Source organism: Phalangium opilio, unplaced genomic scaffold (genome assembly GCF_054372755.1).
Source record: "Phalangium opilio isolate 3A_F unplaced genomic scaffold, DU_Popi_V2 ptg000217l_1, whole genome shotgun sequence".
Classification (NCBI taxonomy): domain Eukaryota; kingdom Metazoa; phylum Arthropoda; class Arachnida; order Opiliones; family Phalangiidae; genus Phalangium; species Phalangium opilio.
In genome coordinates, this window is record NW_028324218.1 from 10,230,533 (window position 1) to 10,251,303 (window position 20,771).

The 20,771-nt window shown below is 36.1% G+C and overlaps 1 long non-coding RNA gene across 2 annotated transcripts in view; it reads left to right on the top strand.

Moving 5' to 3' along the window:
- The window catches only part of LOC149616227 (uncharacterized), a 236,414-nt gene that overhangs the window by 41,822 nt on the left and 173,821 nt on the right, over nucleotides 1-20,771 (top strand). Inside the window, exons 2-4 of one of the 2 annotated variants that reach the window (XR_016375870.1) lie at nucleotides 10,795-10,947; nucleotides 11,432-11,506; nucleotides 11,586-12,099. This is a non-coding gene — a long non-coding RNA (uncharacterized LOC149616227). Of the gene's footprint in view, nucleotides 1-10,794; nucleotides 10,948-11,431; nucleotides 12,100-20,771 lie in introns of both variants that reach the window. The other variant, XR_016375869.1, reaches the window with a different exon arrangement.

Here is a 20,771-nt window from a genome sequence, read left to right on the forward strand (position 1 = left end):
CTTGGAAGCGTTGAAGTGAAGAAAAGGGGCAGGAAACGTTTCAGATGGATACTTAAAGAGGATGATTCGCTTATGCCATATATATATACTAATCATATCCTCGAATGAAAATTTAATATTAAAATGCCCTAGTGCAGTTTTAGAACAAAAATTAAGCAGACGAATTTTCGCTACAAAATTTAAAAGTCTGGTACTAGATTCTAACTAAGCTATGTCCATTAAAATAATGATCAATTCTATATGCTCTTTTTCGACCTCTGGTATTAGATGCATTCTTTTGAACCACGCCTCCCCTTGGTCGTGTGTGTATTTCTAATATACACACCATAAATGGATTGAACTAAAATGGAAGTAGACTTACTTCACCGAAAGATGTATTATGTACTTCCCATCTTATTTACCCGAATAAGACGTAACCACATCCTCGTGAAATTCCTTTATTTTTTCCTTATGTAACATTTGTTCGTTTTATACATAAATACAGTAGAACCCAAGGGTTACAACTAATGATGGTGGCTACATTGGTTTATCGGATATCGTCCCACTTATATTGATCCGGCTACTTAACGCTCCATGGCCACAGCCACGAAGATTTTTGGTAGACCTTCAGATTTGAGACAAGGAGTATAAATATACATATAAGAAGCCTTCTCTAGACTAGTACACAAATAGCGTCCAAACTTTGATAATCCAAAACTAAGTTAGCTAACCATTTGATGGATGTTTCTTTTGCACATGTACATTTCAACCTCACGTTCGCCATTCTTCTTTGTCCTGGCGTTACTTGATAATACAATAAGTTCATAAGATATGTTCTCAATGGTTACTGAGAGAATGTCTTGAAGTGACGTGGGTGAAACGTCGTAGGAAGATGAACTGCGAAACCGAGTGTAGTCAATTATCTCAGTAATTCTCTACATACGTTTATAAGATATGTTCCATAAGTATGACACTACTTGTACTTCGTAATTCTAGAGACTTATTGAGAGCTAGCGCGATAACAACGCGAGAATTGACTACAATCGGTTTTGCAGTCCTTCCTATAGACCCAATCAACAGTTCTTTTGAATTTTTATAGCGGCTCAGATCTCGTTCGCGGGTTTTGAGGCGAGAAAGGGATAACCTGATTGGCTTGATTTTGCCACGCGCAGAACCTGTTTTACCCCAAGAGTCAGACTCTAATCCAATCAGAAAAATAAGAGATTTATTTTCGTCGCTCAAGGACAGATGGTACAGCAGTCAACTTTGTTAGTCACGTGATGGACTAACCAATGGAGACGATACCAAGCCAACTTGTTTGTTGGTTGGTTGGGTCTATTTCGTTTGTACTAAGCCTTTGACAGCGCCTCACGAGAATCTTTGACGTTTCACCTTCGTCACTTCATACCTGTAGTATACAATAGGAGGATAATTCGTAAATAATGCATGTTGGAACACTTTAGATCTATGTGGCTGACCCTGGCTCTTGGTCTTTCAGTGTTTGCCAGAATTTGTAAAACAATCTATAGAAGAAAATCGATAATTCCCTTTTCGGCCGAGGGTTGCGCATCGGAAAATGCGCTGACACGTAAGTCTTTTATTCCATTCGACTGATCAATCTGAGATACCTAGGTTGCTTATATCTTGGCCTTACATAAGAGAGAGAGAGAGAGGAGGCGAATATATATATTCAACTTTTCACTGACTCTAAGAACGAACATTAAAATTGAAAGTTTCAGCAACTTATAAAGTACTTACTAGCTGTCTAGTCTAGCCGGGCGTTCCATTGGACATACATATTTCAGAAATTGCTGTTCGACTTTTACCGGAGTTTTATTGAAGATCTTGGCAGTTTCGACAGCAGAGTCTCATCTCTCGTATTATTAAAACGTTTGCTAGAAAATTAATCCATAATACAGGCCTTTCATTTAATTCGAGGCGGTAGATGCATCTTGGAGTTCAGAACCAACTTAGGGCTTTCATTAAGATAATTGTTCAAGGTTATGATGGCATTATTTTCTCATAATAACTTTTTGTAGTTGATGTTTTGTACTTTATAAGTGTTAGAGGGCAAATACACTTAAGTCTAATTTAATAAGGTAGGGAGTATTTTTCTTTAAATTAAGACAAGTTTCGTTAAAATCGGTTTATGTTTCACCAAGATATAATTTTTTGAAATAATGTAAAAACCAGTGGTTCACACATGGATTAACTAACTCTAGGGATTGTTCACAAACCGTGTTTCCCATGTAATGCTATCGTCAACTACATGTTCCGAATTATTCCTTGATTCTCCTCTTCATTCCCCCAATTTATTGGACCAAAACGGATGTAGATATAGCGCCATCTCTAGGCAAAATAAATCGTTTTTGCCCAATTTAGGCAGGATTTCAATTTTGACGTCATAGAACACGTGATATTTGGTCCAATTTTCTTATAACTTCCTGTTAGGGATAGTAGCTGCTGCTAGGGTTCGTTTCGAATATGCATGCTTTATCTTTTGGGGGAACGAACTATCCCTAGCATTAGTTAATCCATGGTTCACACGTGAATCAATTGTGACACTCAAAATGCGTGGGAGTTATTTTCTTTCCCCTTCTGCGTCATAATTACGTAAGAGGTTGCTTCGCACGCTTGAATTTTAAGTTTCAGACTAGGCTTAGCAATAACATTGTGGTCCCAGCGATAGATAAATTCATCGCTAACTCCGGGCTGCGATAGGAGTCTGATTTGAACTTAGAGGGAGGGTGGTTAAACTTCTGATAGAGGTTAGAGTATTTCACTTCCGGTACCTTCCAAAATCAGGAACCGTGTAAAGTTAAAATACCTTTAAGATAATATTGATATTTCTAATAGAAGTAAGAATAAATACTAATACAACCCTATAATGCTTAAGTATGGGTCTGCAATTAGCTTTAAATCAAGTCTCGGCAGTGGTTTAGTTTAAGCAAATGCCACTAGATGTTCCTCTGGTCGAGGGGTGGAGTTGACTGGCCCCAAAGCTTAGCAAAGTCCAGTTTTAGCTCCGCCGTCGTAGACGAGTTCTGATTGGTTCCTTCCTTTGGCAAGGTAAAATTGGTGTGTTTAAGACATCTTACGGACTGAGATGGAGTTCAGAATAGACGCTGAATAGTGAAATTTTCACTAGGAGACATATGTAGACATACAAGAAATATTTCGCCAAGAAACATCCTTCATTTAACATAAAAGAAGGGTACTCCTAGCAATTATCCTTACGATCTATACTTGTGGAAAATATGATAGCCTTATGAAACTGAGCATTTACTTGTCGTAAATTATCTTTTTAACAATTTTAATTTGAAACGCTTTCTCTATATAAAATATGAAAATATTCCGATCTTCTTTTGAACTTTTCTTCTTTGTCTGTCTGCTTTTAATTTTCAAATCTTGGAGGAAAGGTTTTCTGCCCTTTGGTAAGTAAAGAGTTAAATTTATGGTTTAAAACTTTAAACTTTCCAAAGTAACAGACAGTTTGAAGCTCTGAAACTTTTATAAAGTCAGTTCTTTTATTTTTGATTCTGCAGAAGCAGAAGAACTCATTAAAAGAGCCTAAAGTTCTAACCCACGCTTGAAATATGATTTTTCACAATGACGCGAATTAACTTTTCTCGAACAATTTCCCAGCTTATTAATTATGTTCGTAAGTTGTTTCATTCAAATTTAAGCTTTAGTTTATAGTGAAATCAGTAGGCCTAAAGGATAATTGTATTCGAATTAAGCTGAGAGCTTTCAACTCGAAATCCAACAGGACGTTGTAATGATGCACGGGTTTAGAATAACCATCTTTTAGATAATTACCAATGTACATACTAATCTAGAGGTTCTTTCTTTTAAAATAATAATAATAAATAAGTTTTGGTTTATTGTGTACAAACGTTAGAAGAACTCACGTGAATGTACTTAGAAAAATAAGAACTAAGGCGACAAACTGAACAATAGAAGTAGTCTTTATTGGTGTAGCTTTCGAAATATATTGTTAAAATTGAAATAGTACTGATCTATTTATCGTATATTCTCAATACTAGAAGAACAGAAACTGTTAAATGTTTAGGCACGTAAGTTAAAATAATTTTGCATGCGATTAATAGGTATTAAGTGTTTACTACATAAAATCGGGGATAGATTTAATTTTAGAAGTAGGAATGGAGAACAGAGTAATCTGGGGGGCGCGCATCAAAGTCCTGGACCCCCTTCCACGGGACGGAGGGGTATGAAAGAAGAGGCGGGTCGTAGCGACAGAGGTGAAAAAGAATTACGTACTTTTCGCCGTCCCCATCAGGAACGTCATCAAAACGTAGTTTAAGTGAGCCAATAAGATAATTTAAACTTTTCGTTACGTGTTGGAGGGAGGGGCTCTATACTGGGCTATATGAGTCGGACTGAAGTAAATACTAACTGTTCTCCATTCCTACTTCTAAAATTAAATCTATCCCTGGTACATAGTAATCGAGAGGTTGTTTCTTTTGAAAAAATAATAGTAATAATGATAAATAAGTTTTGGTTTATTGTGTACATAAAACGTTACAAGAACTCACGTGAATGTACAGAAAAATAAGAACTAAGGCGACAAACTGAACAATAGAAGTAGTCTTTTTTGGTGTAGCTTTCGAAATGTATTGTTATAATTGAAATAATACTGATCTCTTTATCGTATATTCTCAATACGAAAAGAGAAAATGTAAATTTTTTGGCAAGTAGTTAAAATAATTTTGCATCCGATTTATAGGTTTTAAGTGTTTACCTACTACATAAAATCAGAGATAGATTTAATTTTAGAAGTAGGAATGGAGAACGGTTAGTATTTACTTCAGTCCGGCTCATAGCCCAGTATAGAGCCCCTCCCTCCAACACGTAACGAAAATTTTAAATGATCTTATTGGCTCACTTAAACTACGTTTTCATGACGTTGCTGACGGGGACGGCGAAAAATACGTAATTCCTTTTCACCTCTGCCGCTATGACCCGCCTCTTCTTTCATACCCTCCAGATTACTCTGTTCTCCATTCCTACTTCTAAAATTAAATATATCCCTGATAAAATGTAGAAGGGTTAATCCTAAAATACCTAGGAACTAAAAAGTTTAGTTTTTGCTAATAGTTCTGGTAGTGGTATGACGTTATTAATTAATTTGAAAATAAATTTAAAATCAATCATAGAGTAGTAGTTTTTAATTGTTGGTAAGCTAAGAACAGATAAGATGTTTTCATAGCTATACTCAAGACTGTTTAAGAAATTATGGTAACAATATTGATCAAATTTCTTCTGGACACTATGAAGAACATACTTTCCCAAGTATATATAAAAAACAATCATACAGACAAACAAACAATACAGTTTCTCAAATATAAATAAGAAGTACCAGTACCTAATATCGCCGACTACTTGTTTTTCACCTTTCTATCTGATTTTCGTACTATGTTGCTAGCAGAATATAGTAATAAAATTATTATTTAAAAAAATGTGAATTAGGTTTGAAGCGGTCCGAGTATACGCTGAAAGAATTGGAAAGAGGTTTAATCCCAAAAAGTCACGTCTCAGATTTTTAAGAAGCATGGGAGCATGCTATGTTTCTCCGAGGTGTTCCTTAATATGTCTTTCTGTTTTCTGCGGCTTCGTGAAACATTTCTTTTTCGATCTTGTAAATTCCTTACTCGCTACTTAGTTCTGAAATCTACTTTTTTATGTGAATTCACAATTGGAAAACCTGATTTTGTCCGCATTCTGTGTGAATGGATCAAGTTTGAAAGGTATTCACGGATTTGTCAGTGAATTTGTCTTTTCCAGGTGATTGCAACGAAGTAATATTTGAATTTCTTTATTCAATGATTTTAAGTGAATTCTATTCTAATTTGTCATTTTCTGCTTGAAATTATCGAATTGGTTCAATTAATTTATATAAGAATTTACGTAATTTATCAGTATACTTTGTTTTTCCTTGCGAATATTTAGGAATTCACTGGAATTCATGCGAATTTTTGGAAATCTCCTTGGATTATTGTTTTAGATGTAATCATCAGTCTGTGATTTTTAAATAGTTGTGCAATTCATGAAATTTATGCACATGATAATAGTTGGGGTATTCATGAAATTTATGCACATGGAAGTAGTTGGGGTATTCATGAAATTTATGCACATGGAAGTAGTTGGGGTATTCATGAAATTTATGCACATGGAAAAAGTTGTAATATTCACGCAATTTATGCACATGGCAATAGTTGTGATATTCATGCAATTTATGCACATGGTACTAGTTGTGGTATTCGTGCAATTTATGCACATGGTACTAGTTGTGGCATTCATGAAATTTATGCACATGTAATTAGTTGTGGATTTAATACCATTTATGCACATGGAATTAGTTGTGGCATTCATGCAATTTATGCACATGGAATGGGTTGTGGCATTCATGCAATTTATGCACATGGAATGGGTTGTGGCATTCATGCAATTTATTCACATGGAATTAGTTCTGGCATTCATGCAATTTATGCACATGGAATGGGTTGTATCATTCATGCAATTTATTCACATGGAATTAGTTCTGGCATTCATGCAATTTATGCACATGTAATTAGTTGTGGATTTCATACAATTTATGAACATGGAAATAGTTGTGTAATTCATGAAATTTATGCACATGGAAATAGTTGTGTAATTCATGAAATTTATGCACATGGAAATAGTTGTGTAATTCATGAAATTTATGCACATGGAAATAGTTGTGTAATTCATGAAATTTATGCACATGGATATAGTTGTGTAATTCATGAAATTTATGCACATGGATATAGTTGTGTAATTCATGCAATTTATGCTCATGTTATTAGTTGTGGCATTCATGCAATTTATGCACATGGAAATAGTTGTGTAATTCATGCAATTAATGCACATGGAAATAATTGTGAAATTCATTTATTTTCATTTTGGGAAATTGGCATCAATTTGCGAGTTAGAAGCCCCTCGTAAGTTTTCTACCAAACTAATTTTATGTTAGTTCAATATGTGTACCATCTTAGTCGAGCGGTATCTTTGATTAAGACCTCAAAGACTTGGATCAAGAGGTTCGTTGCTATAACTCTTTTTTTATTATTTCCTTTTTTATTTTTCCATCTTTGACATCCTTCGATTGGAAAAACACTCGCCCGTACCAGAACCAGGGTATCTCCTTGTATTAAGGAAAACTAATCAAGCTTAAGAGCTCGTAGCGGCGATTCCTCTTTCTTTACATCATCAACGCGAGAGCCTGCAAGTAAGCTTGAAAGAAACTCCGATAAGTCAATTCCCGATCCAATTTTTTTATTTCCATCGGCCTTGATTCTAATATTCCGGTGCTATCTATACTTGATCAAAGTTATGTCACTTTTGATGTCTCGTAATATAGTTCATGGCCATAGCGATTGATTCAAATCAGTCGATATGTATTGCAAAAAATGGTTGTGATTCCGTGTTTTTGCAATTAATGCAACTGATTAAGTGATTACATTAAACTTGTTGATTCTTTTGATCCCTAGTTTGGATTAAATTAGTAAAAAAAGAAGCTTATTTATGACTACATTCAGAAGTATATAATACTTTTCTTCGAGAGAAGTGTACCACAAAACGGGGTAATTGTAACATGATTCTTCCCAACATCCCTTAACATTTATTACAGCAAGGTTGCTAAACCGAATCACATACGCGATAAATAGTTCCCTCATCAGTACTTTATTAGCGCTTAACTATTTGCCAAGGCGAGTTTGTAGATTTTTGTCGCACATCACATGATTCTTACCAACATCAGAGAATTTGGAGCCAGGTTACTAAACCGAATCACATACGCCATAAATAGTTCCCCATCACTATTCTATTAGCGCTTAACTATATTTGCCAAGGCGTATGGGCTTGTGGATTTTTGTCCCACGTCAAGGCAATCAAGGTTTGTGGGTTGATTGTTGAGAATTTAGTACCTAACAGTTATAGAATTCACCCCCACGGTGCGATTCCCATCTGAGCCAGATAGCAAATATTTCACATAACTAAAGAATTAGGAGGATACAGTGTGTCATACTTCTTCTATTATCCCCTTCTGCTATATTGCAAAGCGCATTAAAGCAATTTAAACTAGACGTTTTGACACCTTTTTGACTCGTTTGGAAACTTCCAACCCATTTTTAAACATAATAATTGCATTTTCCACATAAATAGTAACATTCAATCTAGCCCTTCCATTTTAAGGAAAATGAACGAACTATATTTTCATATTAAAGTTTCTTAAATATCGCTAAGGTCTTTCATCTTAAATTTTAAACTTCTGGCAAGTTTTGAAAATATATCTGTTAATTAAACCAAAACCGATGTATTAAGAGACACCCTCTGTTTTGAGAAAGTTGTATAAGATTTCACCTTCACCAGAAGTAGGATAAGGGACTAGAAGTATTGAGGTAACCAAATTCTTCACTTGGCAAAAGTGAATATTCTTGATAACACACCAACGGTTGGCCCTCTGGTAGCGGTTTCTGAATTTTCCCTCCAAAACGGGAGACGCTAGCGGCGGTAGACGGCCGAACTAGATTCAAGCACCAGCGTCCGTGTTCCGCGGCTTTAGGTTGAGGAGAAGGGGGTAGGAAATGTTTTCGGAACTCGACCAATTTTTTTCTCTCTAGCGTAGGCGCGATGGAAGCGGCATATAATCCTCAAATTTGTTCACTAGTGCCAGGATCTATAACCAATGCTAGAGCTCTTTACTTCTAGTCTCTTATCCTACTTTTGCCTTCATATATTAAGGTTTTACGCTCTTTGCCGCGGCATGGAGTTTCGAAATCTAATATCTGAAACAAAAGAAGACAAAAGAATGAAAAATATTCTTACCATCCAAGGCAAACCTTGAAAGGTCCGAAGACTAGAATAAAGTGCATTTTCGTGTTCGTAAGTCCGTGTTTTATGAAAACGAAACGAATCTACTTTGACTTTCGCCCTCTCGCGGCCACCAGTAAGGAGATACTTTTTTGTTGTATGCGAGACAAAAGTAGCAAGGTATGTAGATATGCCTTAACAGTTGTAAATTTGTTGGGACACCAAGTCAAAATTTGCAGCAGATTACCATAAATATGGAGCGTCTAGGACTACTTTTGATAAGAATTCGGTGCATTTTTGCAAGTACAAACAGGTTTTATGTTTATAAAGAAAATAAATTAAAATCAAACCTTATTTTTTCTCAAAATATTTCGCAATATGTTGTAAGTTTCTGGTAAGTCTGCCATAAATTGAGAGGGGTGTTTTTTGGACGATTTTGGGTGGAAAATGTTCTATGACATTTTTCCTTCCGGGCCAATGTTTTCAGTTAAGATTGTTGCATTTTACGGATGGCCCCTTAAATTTAAGTAAGAGACTGAAAGATGTTTATAATTTAATTAAGAGGTCATATCTAAAACACTTAAATCATAACTCGAAAACAGTGACCCGGACTGAAAAATGTCATACAACATTTTTGACTCAAAATCGTCCAATTAATTTTTGGTAGTCTTACCAGAAACACACTGTACTGCTTTAAAACATTATTATAAACATTTTATTATTATTGTTTTATAAAATTAATTATTTTTTGATCGTAAGTTATCGAAAAAAGAATTGAAGTATTTTAAGAATTACTTAGGGTCTGAGAGTGTGTGACTGGCAGTAGTTTTCCACCAGTACACAGGGGCTAAAATGGGAGCCCAAACTTTTTCGACTACCCTGCGTTGCTAAGAGTTTCAAAACTACATTTTTAGCGAAGGTAAAATATGCCTCAATTCGAACTGCCAAATTTAGCTGGCAAAAATATATCGACTCAAAACGCAAATATCTCATCCAAGTAATGTGTTCCACAACACCTTGGTAACAAGCAAACGGATTTTCCAGTATGAGGTTAGCATTATTGTATAACTCCGCATAGCGTCGGTTTTGGTGCACGTTTTCGCTGTTTTCGAATATACATTCATTCATTGGTAAATTTTGGTATGTGTAGGCTTTGAAAGGTATCAGGAAATGTTTATAAGGGATAAATGAAGTGATTGGTGCCTTGGCTTCAGCCTGCCAACATTCGGTTGGGTAACTTGTAATTGGCTAAGATGGATAGTGCTGAATCTTCTTAAATATATACGATACATCGAAACCCACTTTGTCTAATAAGATGAAATAAGTCCTAGTGCCTTTATAGATCTGTTATACAGTTAGATAGTACGTGGGCTGTACGTGTTTTGTAATTACCGTTCATTTAGAACTAGAGGCGTTATTTATAGTATTGAAAGCAAAGCTGGATAATCCCAAAGATGTATAGTATAATCCCTTGTATTATTGTCATTTTACTTTGTCCCGAAAAAAATCAACGATGACGATTGACGCGAAATATTTGTAAAAATTTAAAAAAAAATATTGTACCAAGAAGCGATATCTAGCTTACTAGGGAGAAGGTATAAATTCGCCACATTTCTAGCTTTATCTCCAGTCCAAACGTAGGTCCGGAGTAAATCCCCACCTCTAAATTACAACCAGCATCTCATTGGTTCTTGAAAACTCACGTCAGCGCGACGCGAATGACGAAAATTACGTATTTTCCGACTGAGGAGCGGTGAAATAGCCCGGCTTCTTTTTACGTCCCCCCTTGTATTTTGAAAGGGGGACTGGGACTATGGCGCGCGAATAATTGGGCATCTTAAACCTTCTCCCTAGTAAACTAGATATCGCTTCTTGATAGTACCTTGATAGATTTTTGATTTTTTTTCTGCTATTTGGCCAATTGCGGCATAAAATTATATAATATTAAAAATTTCTTATCAGATTTCTTGTAGATTCGGAAGTACTACAAGGCCACTCTCTGCTATGCTTGCAAAGGGAAACGATGGTACTTTTAAAAACTGGATTATGCGCGAGATAATTCTATACAATTTCACCTGGCTGATTTGTGGCAAGTCAATTGATCGTCTTCAATTGGTAAGTCCAAAGTGAATCTGATATATTTGATTTGTCCGAGCGTAGTCCGAGTTAATTGAACTTTAGAATAAGAGCTACCTAGTTCCACAAATTTCAAGCTTAATGCTACCTATTTCGTTGTTTACCGCTGGAATCATGGCAAGGATCCCTGATAGGCCTCGACCTTATCAATTCTTTATCCAAAAATTTGTGAATATTTGATAAATATATACTGGTAACGTTTAAGCATTATCTAACGTTTATGGGTCTATATGCATACCGGATGTTCTGTCTTAACCCTAAAATCAGGATACGATACTTTGGCCCCCTTTTCATCAATATTTTTTTATGGTAATCAAAAAATTTTATCGTACAATAAAAAAAATCGATGTGTTGTCCTATGCAGTTACACTTTTTACAATTTTTTTTAAGTAAAATCGCGTTTTTTCCTTGTGTAAGTGCCAAATGAGACTGCGCATTAATATTTTTCCCGTATTATTTTCAGATTACGATATTAATATATGAGTCATTTGTGCTGTAAAGTGTGATTGATAACTACGTAGACCTTATTTACTGAATTGTGTGTACGATTTTGCCAAGTGTTAGTGTGGGACGGTTTCATAAACAATAAATAATTGTAGAAATTGTCGCAAGTGTAGCAGACCCCGGTATTTCAATTGTCCATGCGATGAAGTTTGAAGGAATAATTAAGACGCGAACAGAATTAAACAGAAAAGCTAATGCCATTGTGATTGGATTGGCGTACGTCATGTTGGAAGTGCTGTGCGATTTTGGAAAGTGTTCGTGAACTATAATTGTACACATCGTCGTGAGTGGCAGACCCCTGTAAGGGCAATGAAATTTGAAGGAATAGTCAAGACTCTAACAGAGTTGATTTAAAAAGCCGATGGAAATGTCGGATTGGAAGTACTGTGCGATTTTGCAAAGTGTTAATGCGGGGCGGTTTCATGACCAATGATTGTAGAAACTGTTGCGAGTGTGGTGGACCCCCTGTATTACAATTGTGTGGGCAACGAAGTTTGAAGGAAGAACCAAGAGGCTAACAGAACTAAATAGAAAAGCCAATGGAAATGTGGGATCGGTGTGCGTCATGGTGGAAGTACGGTTCACGCAAAGTTCACCAGAAAGAAACACGTCGTTGGATCTTACTTGGTGAGTAATGACATTTCTCATTTCTATTAGAAATTTGATACTACGGAGTTATACTTACGGAGACCTAGATGCGTTTTAATGCACATTAAGAAAGCGATCCTTATCACTACGATAAAAATAATTCATGGAAAAATGTTATTAAACGTAGGTGTGGTTTTGTTCAATGACTTGCATTGACCATTTTCTATGGTTGAGAACTTTACCGTGCAATGTACTGCCATGCAAAGCATTTTCTGTATAGCAATTTTTTAACATAAAAAGTGTGGAAATGATGAAACAGGGAGCAACTCGGTGTATTTTATGCTAGAAAATGTTGGTGTTACCATGAATTCAATTATTTAAATGGGCTAAATAACAGGCCTCATTGGGCCAGTCATGGTTTTGAGACGTGGGATAGAAAGGAAGGCGTCATACGCTTAGTCTTGTTTGTGGCAGTGCTAGTTAGACACACCATTAAAACGTTGATTTTTTTAGAGAGTTAATGAGTTTTTTATTAATTTTGAGTACAAAGGATGTTTAACTTTGTTTGCAAGAAAGCCTGTTTCAGGAAGTTTTTTTATTCATTTTACGATTTCGTGAAGTTGACGCGATAGAAATAGAAAGCCTGGGACATATGATACAGCTGCTAGTCCAGCTAGTCCACTATTTTCTTGCCCTTAAAGGGGGTACTTGCAATTTGCTTGGCGAATTATACTTTTATATTGTTTAGAAACCTATATTCAACTATGAATAATAATAAGTTGTTTTAATTTTAATCAATTTTAGTCCATTTTTTATATTTTTTCTTTTTTTTTACTTTCATAAAAATATTTTCAGTAAATTTTTCGATAAATTTATTTTCCCGATACAAGCGGACCTTAACAAATGCTTATAGTTAGAAGAACCCATAAGAGAACTAAGAACGTGAGAATAGTCACTCGATGTTAGATGAGTACCTTCTTCTTTCACAGGGTCGTTATAAACTTGTCCAAATCCCAACAACATTTTAAAGAAAATCTAACATTTTCTACTCTTTCTTCCAATACTGTGACTAATTTTTTGGTGTTGGGAGGGTGAATGGCAGACTAAGCTCGGGTCTTCTCGTACATGACACGCTAATGAAAAGATAACGCGCAAATTTCCTAACTTGTGTCATCCACTCATTTCTAGTAAGCCCTCCCAGGTTTTTCATCAAATACATTTATGCTTATCTCTTAAAAATATACTTCAACTCAATATGGGTTATAAACATTTAAGTTAATGTCCAATTTGGGATGCATTTTAAGCAACAAACAATAGAGGTGTTAGTCACTTGAATAATCAGGTGTACAAAACCGCAGAAATCGATTACTTGATTTCTAGAATTCTTAGAAAATCATAAGTAATCGAAATCATTTTGTGGGTAATAAACGGTTATCTGAAATCTCCGATAATCACTGGAAATCACTTGAAATCTTGAGAAAATCGGAAATAATCACATGATTTTCAAGTAATCTTTTGAAAACACATCGGAAATCATTCATTTCATGAAATAATCACACATAATCAATCGAGGAATTCGAAAATTCAAATAAAAATCTTAATCAGTTGAAATAGAAACAATCACTGTATTCATCGTAATTAATTCACGAAGAATCCAGTCGTAATCACGGCATTCACCAAAAAATCTCAGGAATTCATTGTAATTCAAACAGAAATCACACGTAATCTGCGGCAATAATGGGAAATCAGTGTAAAGATTATGGAAATAATCGTAATTACGGAAATCAAGGAATTCATTCAGTAATCACATAAACATTCAGAAATCAGGTGTACAAAATTTTGGTGAATGACTAGCTCCTCGCAAACAATATATAGGCACGCATTATATTTTAGAGTGTAGTATGCTATTCTATCTTTGAGCGTTCTCAGCTCTCACATGGGTTCTTGATATTTACTTCGCTCCCTCTAGTTAGACACGGACATAATTTGAAGTGTTTGCTAATAAGCCATGAAGCGAAAAATCGGGGATTACATAAAAGCCTAGCTCGAATTTTTAATCAAAAGAGACTCTGCATCGAGTCGGCCATACTTAAGTCCTTACGAATATATTCTTTGATATAAATCCTCCGATCAATAATAGAGGGAGTACCGTGCTGTATAACTATGGGGTAGTTCTATTGGGAAAATTTAGTTTCCAAAATATGTTTTCCCATGGTTTTGAAGTGGAGAGGTTATAGTTTTACCTCACAGGCTAAAATTGAAATAAAATAAGGAAAGCCGATGCGTATCAATACGCTATGATAACTATCATAAGAAAGAAGGTAGTGCCGACCAACGACCAAGAATATAACTTTCAGGGACAAGCCTACATACTGGATAATTTCCTCTCACGCCTTGAGCCACCGTTAGAGGCATTACCGAGTAGTGAACTTGGGCTACCTCTAGTGGTGTCTCGTGGTTTGAGGATTAGCCGTGCTGCTGGAAGTTTGTTTCTCTGCATGTCATATTTGCATTTGTCTAGTGAGATGGCTCAACAGTATTAACAAACACGAAAGAATGATTTACCCACGTGTCACGAAGACGCAAACATTATCCCACTTTGTTCCACCCCATGGTGATTCATCAGAACAGTAGGGTGTTTTGTTAATAGACCATTGCTTAAAAACTAGCACACAGGGATAGGGCTGCTATTGGAGGCTGCCAAGAGGCAACACCAGACGGAGCCCGCGCTCAATACACGAGGAGTCTGGCCAAGTACTTTGGGGGGAGGATGCGTAATTTGAGAGAGATCGGCGCGCTGTGGCACAGCTCACGTCGGGTGGAACTCCAAAAAATGGGGGATGAATAGTCGGACTCAATTGTAATTGGTTCGTCTGTAGCCCTTCTTAGCCAATTACCATTGAGTCCCACTATTCCTTCCCCATTGTTTTGATTCCCACCCAACCTTAGATATGCCCGGTAAGCGGGCCGATTTCTCTCAGATTCTGCATCCCCCCCATCAAACTTGGTCTGGCCACTGCCTCTTTCGGTGCTTCTTGGTGCGGGGAAATAGTTTTCGAGGGCGTCTTCGCCACTGTAGTGTTTGCTTCTCAGCATTATTGGAATGGTCACCCCAAATAGGCTCAAATACTTAAACATTCAAACACCATGGGTGCGTTCAGTAACGCTCAACGGAGACCAAACGCGTTGAGCTCCGTTGATCAACGTGATTTCATGTGACGTATTAGGCTATTGAACGGTTTTTTGCAAACTTTGCGTTGTATCGTCTGCTTACAGTTCATGGAAATTGATATGCGAGGGCCTGCTAGCCGAAATAAGAGCAAACTCTGACCCGTAACTTAGCCAAGGCTTAAGCTTTAAAACCCAATAACTTTTTAAGCTTCATAGATATAATCGAAAAAATTTCATAAAATAATTAACAGACACTATTCATTCGCATTCAGTCGCTGCTACACCGATTTTATAAATAGTTCCGAAATTATCCATCAAATTAACTTCTCGAAATCGTTCAGGGAGATAAGTTTCCTCCATTGCTGCTACGTCACAAATTCGTTGCTCAACGAAGTAATCGGCTCTTACAGCCGATGACTTCGATGCCTCTTCGCTTACAATCGTGACGTCAAACCGGAAGTTCCGAAAATCGTTCAGTGGCGAATGCGCATTCAACGGAGCCTCCGTTGAGCATTACTGAACGCAACCCATGATTATATTATGACTGCTCTATGATGAAAGTTATGGTAACTTCAATCTTATGCTACAGTAACTTTGGTTTATCACCATGTGTCCCCATAGAACAAGAGTTCTATAACCCTGTTGTATTTTACTATTCTCCACCGCGATGAAATGTAAATAATAGAAGCAATTATTGGAACGACAGTTTCCCAAAATGCATCACAAACATTTATGAAATTGATATTGCAGCGGCAGTGGTAGACATTGATGTATTATTATTGTGCAAAAGTAAGCTATTTAACCTGCCTATTAATTAACACCGTTATTGTATAGAAAAGTATTTTGGGTTTGTTTTAATCTGAGACAGTTTTTCTTGGTTGCACGGTATATTTCCCAAGCTTGGATTTACTTTAAAAATGGGTTCGAGTATTTCGCAAACATCGGGTTTCTAATTAAAACAGATACTGACTTTTCGATGTTTGCGAAAGTTCAAATTAAAGGGGTAGTAGCGTTTAATTTTTGACTAGTATGAGGTTTTATAGCTAAATACTTGAAAGTGTGAAAACTTAGCCCGCTGATATAGTTCAGTTACTTGAAAATCGAAAATATATTTCGAGAAGAGAAACTAAATAGGGACATAGCTAGTCGTATGACTGTGTAATAATGGTGTCGCCATCTTCTGGAGAAGACATGAAGCTTGGACTGGCGTTTGCTCCATATAGACTCTTAAAGAGCGGCATCGTAACTTCAAAATATCGCAAAAGATAATTCAAACCAAAAATTATGGAACAGATAAATATATTTTTTCCAAATAATTCTGGTTTTATTTTTAGTTATTCTAATTCTTCGATTCAAATTTAAATGATCAATATAAAGCTGTTTGCAGTTCAAGTATTTAGGCACACTGATTCGCTGCTCCTAATATGGGGTAAATCTTTTCTTCCTTGAATATGTGGTTAAGGTAAATGAGGTACCTGAAACATTCAAATTATACACATCTTTAATTGGACCATTCTGGGAAAAGGTCTTGAAAGGCTGATGAAGGATAGTGGTCAGTAAAAGTGTGGCTAGGTTTAACGGAATTTTCCTGTTTGTTGACATTTAAACGATCTCAACGCGTCCATTTTTTGTATTTTCCAAAATTAAAATACTGTAATTAATTTATTACAAAATTACCACTCCTTTGAAAATTTCGAGGATTTAGCAATGCCATTATCATTATTTGCCTATTTTGTGAACATGGTATACATTTAAATTTCACTGTGATGTTTGACATTGAGTTTTGATAGTAATAATAATCTAGCTTTATTTCGTGTCCAAACTGACGGTGCCCTTTACTAACTATTAGCATTTAAACACAGCAAATTTTGATGGATACGAGCAAAAGTCCTCTTAACATTTGGGGAGAGAGGTTTCATACTGGACGCAGGTTTTTTGATAAAGTAATTTTCTGTCTTACTTAGTAGAAACTGTTCTTTGGGCGATATGGTAGACAATAGATCAAGAGCTCAAATACGCAAATAATAGCTGAAAATAGGCATCCGGAAAACAATATGCCTATTATGAAGTACACTTCTTGCAATTCCATCACAAAATCTTCATCTTCTGGCTTGATCCATGAATTGGTGTCCCAGTGCCATTTACCTTTCATGTCTCCGATTTGAAAGCATTGAGTTTCAAATGTCCGGTACAGTCTGCGAAGAAAATCGAAAAAATTACCTTTGAACCTTAACCCATATAGATCGTTAGTAGCAGAGACTACATAGCTATGAAGAATCGGTTAAATGTAAAGGCCTGTCCAGACTGACACATTTTGCGAGTTCGCATCTTCGCTTTGCTACTGTTCACATTGGGTTTTCGCTACTTTGCGTCCTCGCCTCGCGAAGATACAAATTTCTTGCGACTTTGCGACTAGGCCAAGAATTTCGCGCCTTCGCGAGAAAAGCACCAATCGCAGACGAGAGGAAGGCTGGGGCAATTAGTTTCGTTTTTCTCTTTGTACAACGTCGATGGAGAAGGGCAGATGTCGCATGAAATAATTGCTCAAACTTTATTGGCTCTCAGAATGGGGAAAGCAAAATTTTTGCGTGTATCAGAAGTGCAAATGTTTTTAGTGATCTGTTGCGAAGATGCGAATAGAAGAAGTCGCGAACGCGAGTTCAATGTGGCCAAAGCTTAAGACTAACGTTATTCTGTATAGGGAAGGTTTTTTTTTACATTTCTGGCTGCCATTTTTCAAGATATCGGCGGATTGTAACAATGTTTCGTAACGCGTACTACTTCCAAGTAACGTTCCTACAAAATTTCAGTCAAACGGTTTGGACTTCGTAGAGAGATATACTAATTGACCTCTCGCAGTCTCGGTGTTATTTCTTACCCATAGTTTACAATTTCCATGCAGTCCTTTGAAAGCGAATGACTAAACGGTAAAGATATCATGGCGTCTACAACGTTTTCGGTTCCGATGTGAAGGTAATCTACACCTTGTCTCAAAGATGGGAGGATGTACTTGAGCTTGAAGTTGTAGTAGAATGGAAAGGCTAAGAAGGTTACAAACTCGGATACTCGCATTAAATTCGGGATTCTGTTGTACACTTCCCTGGGATTATGAAGGCCCTTTAGCCGTTCTGCTTTCTTGAAAACATCTTGTCGAACTGGATTTAGCGAATTCTATTTGAATTTTAAAAAATAATAACCCAACTAAAATTTCTAGTCAAAACATAAAACCTAATTCTAGGGATTAGTGTTTTCAAACCATATTTGAGGTTTTCCATACTCTGGTGAACTAATTATGTAGAGTTTAGAGAAAGATTTTTTTAAGTGACATAAATAGAATTATAATCTAGGCTTTATCTACTAAGAGAAATTCACACTAAGCCTGGGGCTTATTTGCGGGTGGGTCCGTTTTCAATGCATACCCATATGCCAAAGCTAGCCGTCAGTGCCCTAAACTAACTATTACAGTTTAATTCAGGCTTGGTGCAAAGGAGAAACGACCTTGTTTGGTTAAATATTCTTGATAAGGTTAAATCTGCATTGCGTGAACCTAAAAACCATTAACTGAAGATTGAAATAGAATAATAAGTTTGTACACACTTTCGTTACCTATAAAGGTTTTAGCGACGCCTATTGTAACGAAAGAATTTGAACTCGACAAAACATTTTTCATTTCACTAGGGATCGTAACATTTTGTTATTGTCTCGCGAGTCGAAAAAAAAATGTTTTCGATGACTCAGAAAGCCCAGTTTTCTAGTATTTGAACTTTTACTCCCAGCCTTAAATCCGGAACTCACGCACTCTACGGTTAGCCTAGATACTAGATTGTAGTCCCCATTGAAGCTATTGGTGTCAAATATCTAAGTCACTCATAATCAAGAATTCAAGCCCCAAAGTTTCGGAATGATTCTAGACTTCTAAACTTTCTAAGCCTTGATATTTATCATATTTACTTTAAGCATTTCTGGCAAGTAATGATCTAACGAAATCAGAGGGATCACTCCTTCCATATTCAGTACATCGTTTAGAGTATCAATAATTGCGTACTCTTTCGGTATGTTCGAAATTTGAAAACATAAAACAGCCATGGTGACAAAGAAACATGTAAGCAGCCAAAACCCGAAAACCATGCGAGATAAAGAATCCAATGGGTCAATGGTAGAACCTGAAAAAAAAAATACAAAAACATTTTACCACGCGTGGTAGGAACATGGATATGTGTAAACACGTATTATGAATTCCCATTTTGGCAAAACGCTGTACACCGAATGTACAGTACACCTTGACTTTAAATTGAGTCGGAAGTAAATAAGTCACTAGGGGAAAGGAACTAAAGATCTAATAGGAATCTTGACTTGTGCACAGTTAGAAATTTCTAACATGTTCGGAGAGAAAAATTCGAATATCCGTCTCACTCACGAGGGTGGAGGATTAAAATTCATGTTCTTTTCTCTACTCAACGGACGCCTAAGCGAAATGTCTTGTGGAACGTAAGAAATGGGAATTCATGAAACGTAGTATTAATACATATCCATGGTATTATTAATAATAATAATAATAATTATTATTATTATTATTATTATACACAAGATTCCAAGTAGTTTACCGAAGAAAAACCATGAATAGAAATCGGTTTTATAAAGAAGTTAATTAATAATTTTAGTGTTATAACTCGATAACCGTTATTTCATAAACACTCTACCGACCTTTCAAAAGCAGCGAAGGAAACAAATTGATTAGTGAAATAATTTGCATCTTGAAAGTTTCCATTTTATTCTTTAATATTGTGGTGGTTCGTCGAAAATGTATGATGAGCGACGTGAAGACAAATAAAACCATAATTAGTGTTGAAACCTTTTAAATTAAAAGTCTAATTAGATATATAATAGAATTTTTTAAGCACAATGGTCCTGAATAAAATAAGATACCTCGTTTTCAATCATGAATAAATTAGCTACAAGTTTTGGAGGAAGCTGTTTTGGGTTTAAGGAAATCATCTTCATACTTTCGGCATAGAAACCAAGAGAAAACTGTGCTTCGTGAAATGTATCATACGTAATATAGTGTCCTGATACGATGGCTTCGTAGCCCTAAACGTTAGAAGGTGTTTAGCCAGGAATGGATTAGGAACTACCGTAATCCGTTGTCTCGCAGGTGGAGACAGGTGTGATTGTTTCTCGGATTAGAGGGGGAAAATGTGAATAAAAGCTGAGAATTTTCGTAAAAACTTTAACCCCCAAAACCTCGATGACTCAAAATCCCTAGTCCCCAATTTTGGCCACTGCAGTGTACACTGTACAACTCGATAAAGTTACACGTAGTAACAAAACCTATTTTTCCATTCCTTTTTAACTAAATATCTATCTAAACTTTATTAACGACATATGCGTGTGAAGCAAATTATGAATAGCAGATATAATTACCTCATTTTTCAGCAAATGACCTGCAACTGTTGCATTGTTGTTTATGATATTCAATCCCTTTTTTGTGACCCTAACACAACGTAAAACGCAAGTTAACTTTTTGTGAATAGTATAACAGT